Source organism: Mustela nigripes, chromosome 12, assembly GCF_022355385.1.
Source record: "Mustela nigripes isolate SB6536 chromosome 12, MUSNIG.SB6536, whole genome shotgun sequence".
Classification (NCBI taxonomy): domain Eukaryota; kingdom Metazoa; phylum Chordata; class Mammalia; order Carnivora; family Mustelidae; genus Mustela; species Mustela nigripes.
This window is the reverse complement of record NC_081568.1, coordinates 17077982-17090309: the sequence shown is the minus strand read 5'-3', so window position 1 is coordinate 17090309 and position 12328 is coordinate 17077982. Positions and strand designations below refer to the sequence as shown.

Genomic DNA, 12328 nt, shown 5'->3' with positions numbered 1-12328 from the left:
CAATTGTACATGTTGAATCATTTCCATTTACTTCCAGGTAAGTATCAGATAATAATTCAGTGATGCTATTTACATTACTTTAGTCTTATTTTATTTTAGTTGTGCAATAGGTGAAAATTGTTACAGTTTCTATGATAATAGAAAGGTTCACACCTACATTTTCTCTGTAACTCTGTGCTTCTTACTGAAAATGAATACTTCTCACTTGTGTTATATCTCGTTTTCTTTTGCAGTATTACATTTAACACCAATCAGTACCTGCTCGATTTCTGGTACATTTTCAAGGCTTAGTTCAATGTTCCTAGGACTTAGAATATAGAAACTGAAAGTCTCTATCACTGGGTACACAAGGAGCTTGATTAAATCTCTAGATACTCATTTGCGTGAATAGTTTAGAGAACCAAAACAAAATGATTTTCCTTTTTCGATCTCAGTAGGAGACTTTGAGTTCATCTACTAAAGTATAAAAAACTGAGAATATTTAACTAAATGGATATTTTATTCCTTTAGCTGTATGGTTTTTCATATTTTGCTATTTTATCCTTTTCTCTTAAAGTCATTAACATGTATTTTCTTATGGAAATATTTTACTTAGTGATCAGAAAGTCTAATGGCCAAATGTTATGAGGAGCAATTAGAAATCATCATACTTTAGTCAATGAAATATATGTGAAAAATGGCTAATATAAATATGCTATACTTAATAACACAAAGAGTCTTATGGACATACTTCTTTACTTAGCTATTAAGGTAACAGATAAAAGATAAGCAAATATTAAAAGGGAAAAAAGAAATCAGGCATTTGATTCTCTAACATTTGACATTAATAAAGAATATGTTCCCAACTCAAAAAGTACTTATTATTTTTATTTTTATGTCTTTTATTTCTTTATTTTTTTACTTCTTATATATGACAAGCTGTAATAGCCAAGGGAGGGGGATAGTTTGGGAAACTACTCTACTTTTATATAAAAGATGTCACTGTGAACATGGGTCCTGATTTGCATTTTACGCATATAAAATACATTAGTCTAGGGTATAGGAAATAGCAGAGATATTACTACATGGTGTCAATATTCTTAGTCACAAGGATGATAGTGAGGCTTTTCAGATGAGGGATATAAAACCCAGCCAGAGGAAAAATACAATTTCTGTTGGTATAGATGAAGAGTGGTTGGTAAAATTGAGCAGAGAGAGTCAATTATCATATGGTTTCACTTATTTGTGGAGCATAACAAATAGCATGGAGGACAAGGGGTGTTAGAGAGGAGAAGGGAGTTGGGGGAAATTGGAAGGGGAGGTGAATCATGAGAGACTATGGACTCTGAAAAACAATCTGAGGGTTTTGAAGGGACAGGGGGTGGGAGGTCGGGGTACCAGGTGGTGGGTATTATAGAGGGCATGGATTGCATGGAGCACTGGGTGTGGTGCAAAAACAATGAATACGGTTATGCTGAAAATAAACAAATCAATTTAATAAAAAAAAATTGAGCAGAGATCCAGAATAGTTTGCTGTACAGGGAAATGAAAATATCTCCATGAGAATGAGGCTAGATTATACTTAGGAAGACAAAATGGTGTGCTCAGGTCCTGCTGAGACAGAAAGATCACTTCTAGATCTTACTTACCCAGTGAAAGCAGAATCTAGATACAGCAATAATCTTGTTTGGGATTAATAGCAGGAGTGAGGGAAACTAAATGAGAACCACCAGGAAGGAATGCAGGGGATAAACTCAGTGGAATTTCTGGGACATTTACATGCTCTGTCAGCAACTTTATCATTGTCTTATTCCCTTTTACCACAACATTCTGAGTTCTTTATTTTCCACAGTTTACCATTAAGAAAACTGAGGCTTAGAGAGGTTGAATAATTTGCTTGAAATCAACAAACTGAAGTAATTTTTTTTTTTTTGCTCTGAAGTTCAAATTCCTTCTAGTTTAACATAGCATTAAAATGAAAAGTTATTCTTTTCTTCTACCTGCCACTCTAAAACCCTAATTTTTAGAAACCTGCAAAAAAGTCACCTGACGTATGTGGAGTTGTCACCATTCATAAACAGAGAAATGAGAGGGCAAAAGAAATATACTGGGCAGCTTACCATGATCAAATTATTCTCTACTTGTATTACATGTATTTTGAACTATAGTCTGAAAGTGTAAGAGGTGAGAGAGATTTTTGAATCATGAGAAAGGAAAGGGTTTTCACATTTTTGCATAAATAAAAAATTAATCCCCTTGCAATTTCACATGCCATTGTGTCAAGCCCTTTTTAGTGTGTTGTCATTTTGAATTACATCCTTCAGAGGAAAAGACAGCATACATTTATAAACAGAAAAGCCATTTCTTTAGAAGCCAATGCTCTTTCTGCAAGAAAATTTCTCATGCGATACAATTAAACTACAAATGTGATGTAACATTACAAGATGAAATGATACTTTTCAATGTAAAAGTAAAATATATACACATATTTTATACATGAATAACTTATAAGAGAATCTGCACAACTAGCTCTATTTCATGCTTATTAAGTGATTATTCTAAAAACAAAACAAAACCAGAAAACTTCCTTCCGTTGAATTTCATGAGCTCCAATTTCTCATTGCTTAAAAATGCACAGAATAATTTCTTAAAATTTACTAATCATAATTTTGTTGGCTTTGTGTGTGTATACATATGCATATGTGACACTGTTAAGTATCCATTAACTTCTCTTAAATACGTTAGAGATCAAAAAAGAAAAAGAAAACTGAGTGGCACATGCATTCGTATCATGCATGTGTAAACAGTTTACTGTTTTATTGTTGCAAAATAGATGGTTCCTGAGACATCAGAACTTCCTGCCAATATGATAAGATGATGGTAACAATTATATTGACTAGTGAATTGCTGTGTGTCATGTACTATGTCAAGCGATTCGCATTTCTCCCTCTTACTTTCATAATGACTATATAGTATTTTCTCAATTTGAGAAATAAAGTAGCAAATCATATTATTAAGAAATGATAATGATAGAAGTAAAGTTTTTAAAAGTTAAAAACTTTTCTAAGATCATTGATCATTCAGCCACTGGGTGAGAGAACCAAGCCTTAATCTTATGTGGTGACTTCAGGTCTCTCTTTATCATTCTCTCTCTTGATGGGGAATTTGTTTTTGATGGCTGTGTTTGCCCTAAAATGTCCATAACCTAGAAAACCCAGATAACCTAGAAAACTGTCCACAAACACAGGGAAGTCAAAATAATACCCAACATGTTCAAAGAGCTGTGCCTGGAGTCCTATAACGGCAAAAGGCTTTCTTTGCAAAATCTTTTCCCTATAGTTATAAAGCTACCATCTACCACAGTCAAGGATATCTGCAGAGGATCTCCATCTGTTAAAATAATCTACAGAAAAATGCTGATGGTTTCCATTACTTGAATATTAAATGACAAAACCATCTAACAAGCTGTTCTAAATAATGCATTATGAGATCAAATCAATTAAGTAATGTGGTTAATTCACATTAGGCAAAATATTCATGCGTGCATCTCCCACTTCGTCTCTTTCTTCTGTATATTTGTAATGAAAATGAGAACAACTTGAATGAAAGTACTTCATACACAACATTGGATGAAAATTATAGGAAATATAAGAAAATGCAAGGAAATATAGGAAATATAAGGAAGAATTTGCTTCTTTTGTTTCTTTTTCAATATACTAAGAGAAATAGAATTGCTCCTAAGGTAAATAAGTTCAAATATAGAAATTTTCTTGGTAAAATATATAGTATGTCTTCATGAATAAAGAATTGTAGGCTAATTGAATTTTGACAATTAACTCAGATCCAGCCATAGAAAACATACCATTACATTCCAAGGGGATTGTCATGGGGATGACTGTGATAAACCAGTTCTATGATTTGAGTTTATGTATACAAATTGTATATAATCTGAGTGTTACTTGTAAATAGTATGAAAGTTCATGACTTTGCATATATTTTGTAGATATAAATTTTTATAGAGCTGCATCAATGTATACATATATATATATAAATTACACATATACACATATATATGACTTTATCTACCTACCAATAGATAGATACAGTCTCAGAATCATTTAATAACATTGTAAGGAACATATGCTCTGACCTTTGAGTGCAGAAAAGGCCAGTATGTGTCTGAACTTGGAAACATGGTCAGGATCACTTCAGTCTTTTTCATAATCTCCATCTGTTAATGTCAGGATGTGAATTGTATAGAACTCTCATATCTCACCTTCCTTGGAGACTCCTGTTCCTGGCCTGCTTCCTACCCGCAGGTCAAGTGCAAATTATTGGTAACACCCCAGCATGTTCCTAAATCATATCACTGAGGGTGAAGCAAAGGCCAAATTTCTGCTTTTAGCACTATCTCCAATCTGTTGTCTTAGGGGCAGGAATGGAAAAGGGAAAATGCTGACAAGTACTCTGAAAAAAAATACTAGAAGAAGCATGACTAAAATAATGGGTCTTAGTGAAATCTACCACTTTGATGAGGATAATGTCTTCGGCTTCGTTCAAATATTTGAGTTTGGGAAGGTGGTGTGTGTCAGTTTGGTGTGCAAGGTTAACACTGTAATAATATATTGTTTAATATAGAGGTATCTATATTTATAGTATATTGTATTTATAATTATAATTTATATTTATAGTATACTGTAAATATAACGAGGCTTAATTGAAAACAGGTGAATGTGTTTTTTTTTTTTTAAGTGTTTATTTATTTATTTGAGAGACAGACAGAGAGAGAGAGCATGTGTGGGTGGGGAGGGACAGAGGGAGAGGGAGAAACAGACTCCCTAAAGAGCAGGGAGCCCAACACAGGGCTTGATTCCAGGACCCTGGGATCAGGGCCTGAGCCAAAGGCAGACACAATCAGTTGAGCCACCCAGACGCTCCAACAGGTGAACGTTTTAAATAGTAAAACAAGAAAGTAAAATATATTAATGAGTCGACATCAATTCATGTTTGTTTATGGTTTTCAAATTTACTACTGGTGTTGATTTAGTATCAACTTTAGAACATGTTTCAATTTCCACAATTGATTTTTTTTTACCAGTATTTAAGAGGCATATTGTGGTATGCATAGTATGTGGCAATTATATATATTACCCATATTCATCATTTATTAGTGGTGTGTGTGTGTGTGTGTGACTCCTCACTTGTGAGGGAAATGTTTAAAAAGCATAAAGAAAGAAATTGTAAATCTAAGAGATTGGAAATATTGCACAAAGAGCTTATGTTACTTGGGTCCTGTAAAGATTGTAGGCATAAGTGATAGAAAGAGTCATCACCTTTGATGACTCTATTTCTATTTTTGAAAAACAAGCCAAGACATAATGAAACCGGCTCTTTTACTAAGTGGAAAAAACACTTCTACTTTAATTCCCAAATGGGTCATTTGTCTGCTTGGATAAAAACGAGAAAGAGGTAACTATTTCCTGAAGATGAGGCACGCAAACGAGGACCAGAGTCATACTCACTATAGTGTTCCCAATAGTTCTCGCATCACATTTGCCCACAGAATCCTTTGGGATCTTACGCCCCAGTGATAGCAGCTCTGTTTCTAGTGGCACAGCTTGGACTCAGAAATCTGAATTTCAAATAAGTAATCTGGTTGATTCTGAGGTAGGTAGTCTGCAAAGCATAATTTGAAAATCACTGGTTTACTGTGATGAAGCAGCGATGTTGAGAAGGCATTTCATTATTCATTAAATAGAGCTAATGAGTTAATTATTTCATATCTCATGAGAGTTGTTTTGGTCCATGCAAAATTCCATTCCTACAGATATATTTGAGTGAAATCTGAATATTAACATTTATTCATTTTAACCATTTTGAAATGGTTATTTTTTTTTTGTTCCTTTACAATCAAACAATCATAAAGTTATGTGTCTTGCTTAGAAGTCTTCCAAAGAGCTTACAGAAGTCAGAGACTGAGGCTTTGAGGCAGACACGGAGTTGAATCTAATTTGTATACAAGCTCAGTGAATGTGAGCTCCAGATTCTCCAAAAAGAAGAGAGTAGATTCATTATAATCCACGTCGGCAGATGTAAGCAAATAAAAACCATTACCACAATTTTGAAATCATTTCTCATTGCTATTATTGTCACATTAATACCACATTATGCTTTGTTAATGAAAGCATGACTCTTTCTTTAAGTGATGCTGAAAGCTTTTGATGACCTACTTGGTCCTTTTCCCCATGTGGCAAAGGGCACGAGATTGTGGGCTGGTTGCTCTATGGCCCCATTGCCTGATTTGCAAAAGTACTGAGCTTACGAGCTACAACATCTACAGGTCTTTAAGAAATCTAACTTTTAGTTTTCAATTATTTTGTGAATCATATTCAATAAAGTCTAAAACTGAAATAATATTAAAGATATTGTGCTTAATCTTACCAATGTCATTAACAATAATAACAATATCTAAAGACCATGGTTCCTATAAATACTGAAAATATTTCTTAATATTAATCTGTGCACATTCCAACTCACCGGAGTCCTTTTTTTACAATTAGAATCCTGGAGAGGTGGCTTGAATGTTTCAGCATCATATAATCCACAGTTCAAATGTGAGACTTTACCTTGGACGTAATAAAACTCATAGGTTCCTAAACAGACAAGCAAGGTAATGAGAAAGTTTTCCCACCTCTACCTCTCAGCCTTCCCGCAAAAAATAGGCAAAAAAAATTCTTTTGTGAAAATTTCCTGTCAGTCAGAGCAAGTAAGTAGATACCAGCAATGGAATTTATCAGATTTAAATAATTATAAACCTCTCGGTCTCTGGCTACAATGCATATATATACCTCTTGCTCATTAAATCTTCAGTTAGCGAGTCCTCAGTTTGCTTTTCTGCATTTTCCCACTAGAACTGCATTATCAGGTTCCATTATTTTCCAGGTGGTACCACTGCACGACTCTTTACAGAATGTAGCCATGGTTTTAGTGAGGCAGCAGCTAAGAGTGATTGCACATGTGCCATACAGAAGCCGCATTTAAACTGCACATTAACTTCTTTATTCCTTATGAAGAGAAGTTATTTATCTATGCACATTTAGAAAAGGAAAGTGAAAGAAAACGAGATTGTAAGAGCTGAAGCCAGGAACTTTGTAGGTGCATGTGTGATGGAGTGGAACATGATCCAGGAACATATGAGAGCTGTGATTTTTAAACATGCACGTTTAGGAGCACCTGGGTGGCTCAGTGGGTTAAGCCTCTCCCTTTGGCTCAGGTCATGATCTCAGGGTCCTGGGATCGAGCCCCGAAACAGGATCGATGCTCAGCGGGGAGCCTGCTTCCCCCTCTCTCTCTGCCTGTCTCTCTGCCTACTTGTGATCTCTCTTTCTCTCTTTCAAATAAATAAACAAATAAAGATTTTAAAAAATTCTCTGCATTAAACCTCTCTGTTTAAAAAATAAAATAAATACACACATTTATGAAAATATAGATGACTGCTTCCTACACCAGAATCTTAAGTGAGAATGGGAGCTCTGAATGTGTACGTGGGGCACTCCGTCTGCTTCACTATTCAAACTGAAAAGACATTCTCTCCAAGACGGTGAGTGTTTTTGTGTTTGTAAGATTTATAGAGCACAGAGATCTTAGGCTTTGGGAAAGGTACGGATGATGGAGAGCTCAGCTTTACCATTAACTCACTGGGACCCGAACAAGCTAAATAAACGCTCACTGTCTCGTGTTTTTACAACATCAAATTAAGATAATCAATAGGGGGACCACAGATCCTGGTTTGCTTGAGACAGTTCCAGTTTTCTCTTGTGGTCCCAAATTAATGACAAGTAGTGGTTTCTTTTACTCTCAGAAGAGGATCTGTTTGGCTAGTAAATGAAGTAGACATCTTAACAGTAATATACAGCACTTCTGGGAGGATTAAGTAAAACAATACAATTGAAGTATCTAACAGTATTTTTTTTTCTCCTCTCCTCTCTCCCGCCTTTTCTTTCCTCCCTCTTTTCAACCTTATCCCAATTTCTCCTTTGTATCTCTCTCTCTCTAACTAGATTATGTCTCAGGCTCCTTTTATATCATTTCTTTCTGTCTTTTGCTTCCCCTTTATCAGAATTTCCAATTAATGTACCATCAGACTTGGATTGAAGAGAGAAATAGTTCAAGAAATAACTCACATTTACATTTTTAGTTGAATTTACCACCAGAAAAAAAAAAATCTTAGGACTACTGTATACCTTTTATACACACGAAAAAAATCAATTTAAAAATTTCTAACTCCATACAAATATTTAGGAAGTGAATATAAAATAATTCTATCACCAAAATAGTATTATCTTTACCCATGGACATTTGCAATGACTATTTTGATTTTTTTTTAATTTTTTCTAAAAATTTATTTATCTAAAAATTTATTTATCTATTTGACAGAGAGAGATCACAAGTAGGCAGAAGAGACAGGCAGAGAGAGAGGGAGAAGCAGGCTCCCTGCTGAGCAGAGAGCCCGATGCGGGGCTCAATCCCAGGACCCTGAGATCATGAACTGTGCCAAAGGCAGAGGCTTACCCTACTGAGCCACACAGACACCCCAACTATTTTGATTTAAATATGATATTCTGATTTCATTTTACTCTAGCTTGGATAAAACCCAGTTGTAGTATTAAACTAATATGTGAAGTCTCTAGTTACTTAATAAACAAATTATTAAAACTCTCTTTTATGGACAAGTAAAAAAGAAATTATTTTTCATGTGAAGTCTTAGTCTTATTCTATTAAAATATTAGGAAGACTAGAGATTGATTCTTATCTAGCCTGATATCCACTGACTTGTTCCGAAATGATTTTATAGTAAAGGTATTCATGATGTATATGCATTATAATGATAATTCTACCTTAAAACTCTTTGCCCAGAGTAAATAGTATATACACTCTGATTATTAATATCATTTCCCCAGCTTTTTAAAAAAAAGCTTAAGTTTGTTATTTTTACAGCCTATGAAAATTACTTTAATAGCCAAAATAACTTATATAATCATATATATAAGTACACACATACATATATATAAGTACACACATACACACCAACACACACACACACATTTGTTCTTGATTTTTAAGAGATAAGAATTGAATGAGTTACCTTTTCTTTTTTCAGCCATCAAGGCACTCTATAATACAAATACCCCAATGTATAAATAAAACCACAATGAAACCCCAAATAAGAACATGATCACTAACTATTGACATGATTAGAATATGGTAAATATACCTAAATGGAATTATTGGGAAAATATTTATGAAAAACATAGCATTTGAGAAGAAATGTAGCCTAGGAATTTAACAGATTGGAAGGAGAGGAATTTGAGACAGCACAGCTCACATGCGAGCATGTACATGCGTGCGTATGTGTGTGCTTGTCCGTTGAGGGGCAAGAGCAGAGGTCAACGTGTTGGAAAAATGACTTCAATAACCTGGTGAAGACTGAAGTAGAGACTAGATATGGAGCAAACCCCTGGCTGTTGTTTGGAAGAGAAAAGTAGAGGCAGAACTGAGAGAAGTTTCAGGAGCAGTAATGGAAAAGCCTTTGTGCCCTATTGGAGTCAGAAGATAAATAAGACAAAGAGCATGTGAAGACATGATTTAAGTAGGAAAATAGTTTCTCTGTTAATATGCTGAAATTTAGTGGGGATGAACAGGAAACAGTTGAAATATAGGGAGAATCAAAGTCAGAGTCAGAGAAACAGTTTTTTAAATTATTAGCCAACATATAGTACAGCATTAGTTTTTGATGTAGTGTTCAATGACTCATTAGTTGCATTTAACACCCAGGGCTCATCACAACACGTGCCCTCCTTAATGCCCATCACCCGGTTATGCCCTTCCCCATCCCCCTCTGGGAAACAAACTGGGGGTTACAGAAGGGAGAGGAGTGAGAAACATTTTTTTAAAAGATTTTATTTATTTATTTGACAGAGAGAGAGACACAAGTAGGCAGAGAGGCAGACAGAGACAGAGAGGGGGAAGCGGCTCCCCGCTGAGCAGAGAGCCCGATGTGGGGCTTGATCCCAGGACCCTGAGATCATGACTTGAGCCAAAGGCAGAGGTTTAACCCACTGAGCCACCAGGTGCCCTGAGAAACATTTTTTTTTTAAATTTATATTTTTATTCTTTTATTTTTATGTACTTTTGTGTTAAAACTCTAACAACTGAATATGTACAGAAACAGATGCAAATGTAGTACAAAAATCACTCATATCCTTTTGTCTCAGATTATTCTAATGCTAACACCTTGCATAATGACAGTATTTTATAAAAACATGAGCTGAACAGAGGTCCACTGATATTAATGAAACTGCAGACTGTAGGCAGATCTCACAGGTTTTTGTCACTAATATCTTTCTTTCATCCTGGGATCCAGGTGAAATAATAGAAAGATTTATTTATTAGTGAGAGAGCCTACGCACACAGAGGGGGAGGAAGACGGAGAAGCAGACTCCCCACTCAGCAGGGAGCCCAAGGCAGGGTTTGATCCCAGGACCCTGGGATCATGACTTGAACCTAAGACAGATGCTTAAAGGACTGAGCTGCCCAGGTACTCCTCAGAGAAACATAGATGTAATTAATGAGGTCTGTAGTATGGATAAAATTAGTAAGATTCAAAAAGAAATATTTAAATTTTGAATATAAGAAAATTCAGGAAGAGAATGAATAAAGATATAAGGAGAAACTTAAATACAACTACCTCAGCCCTTTAATACACAGATTTCTGACTGTGGTGATCATTTTTAATCCTCAATATGAAACATCCTAAATTCAACATATATTTCACATGGGATAAATTTCTCTATTTCATGTTTGCCTTATTATCGGTCTTAGCATTTACTTAGGCAGGAAACTGAAATTCAGTATTTCTTTATGAGAGTTAAACAGAATATAAGCAATAACTATGGACATGATACATTTTATGCATAAGAAATCTAGTTTATTAACAGATATCAGACACAATAAATTATAGCATTCAATGCATAATATTTCATTGATTGCTAATTTTATTGAAGTGTATATGCAAAAAAGGCTGTATTTCTTTTTTTTTTTTTTTTGCCTGTACAAAAAAGATTTAAAAATTTAATGTCTTCCCTCAAGCAGCTCTGTGTATAATGGAGAGATTAAGTTAATGGACAATTATACTACTTGAAATAAAATAAATGATAGACTTATGCACACAGTCACACAAAATGTGTAAGACGGGCATCGAAATCATTACAGAGTAGATCTGAGAGGATTTTGAAGGAAGTAATATCTTGGGTGCAGAAGCAGAAGGGATTTTAATTCTAGAGCCACAATGCTCTTTTCTCTATGTCTTCATTAATTTTACTCTCTGAGCATTGAAAAAAGAAATTTTCCCCAAGTCTATCCAACCCCAATTGATAGAGGAGCTGAGCTATCTCTTATGTGATATGAGTTTATTTTTTTTTCTGTGACATAGGAGACAAAGTTACCAACTGAGATGGTCTATCAACTTACGATGGTTGAACTTATTTTACAGTGGTAAGAGTAATGCGTATTTAGTAGAAACTGTACTTTGAATTTTGAAATTTATTCTTTTCCCAGACAAGCTATATGTGGTATGATATTCTCTCGTGAAGCTGAGTAAAGGCAGTGAGCCACAGCTCCCAGTCAGCCTTGCCATCATGAGGATAAGTAACTGATACATTTTCAACCATTCAGTTTTTCACCTTCAAAACAGTGTTCAGTGAATTACATGAGAGGGTCAACACTTTATTATGAAATAGGTGTTCTATTAGATGATGTGGCCCAAATGTAGTCTAATATAAGTGTTCTGAGCATGTTTGAGTTAGGCGAGACTAAACTACAATGTTTAGTAGGTTAGGCTTATTATATGCATTTTCAAGTTACAATATTTTCAACTTAATGATGGGTTTATTGAGACATAACCTCATTGTAAGGTGAGGAAGATCTGTAGAAAAAAGGTAAAGCAGAGATTGGTGGAAAATAAATTAGTTTAAAACAGAGGTCATAGCAAATAATAATAAGTTACCTTTGCAAATCTGTATCCAATTTACAGCCAATCTTGCAAGTGCGTTTGAGATTAGTAATCAAAATTTATAGAGGTATCCAGCTGCTTCTCTTTGGTTTTTCTCAGTCAGTTGCACTTCTTGAGAAAAAGAGTAATTATCATTATCAGGGTTTGAGTTTTACCAGCCAGCAGTGATAACATGAGTAAGATATCTAGGCCATAGGTTAATATGATATTGAAATGAGAAAAAAAAAAAAAAAGCAATGTTAAAATGATAATGAATGACTGGATGTGGAGAGATTAATA

The 12328-nt window shown here is 34.7% G+C and overlaps 1 protein-coding gene across 2 annotated transcripts in view; it reads left to right on the top strand.

The window, feature by feature from the left end:
- Nucleotides 1-12328, top strand: part of CDH12 (cadherin 12) — a 251351-nt gene that overhangs the window by 178468 nt on the left and 60555 nt on the right. The gene's annotated exons all lie outside the window — the stretch shown is intronic.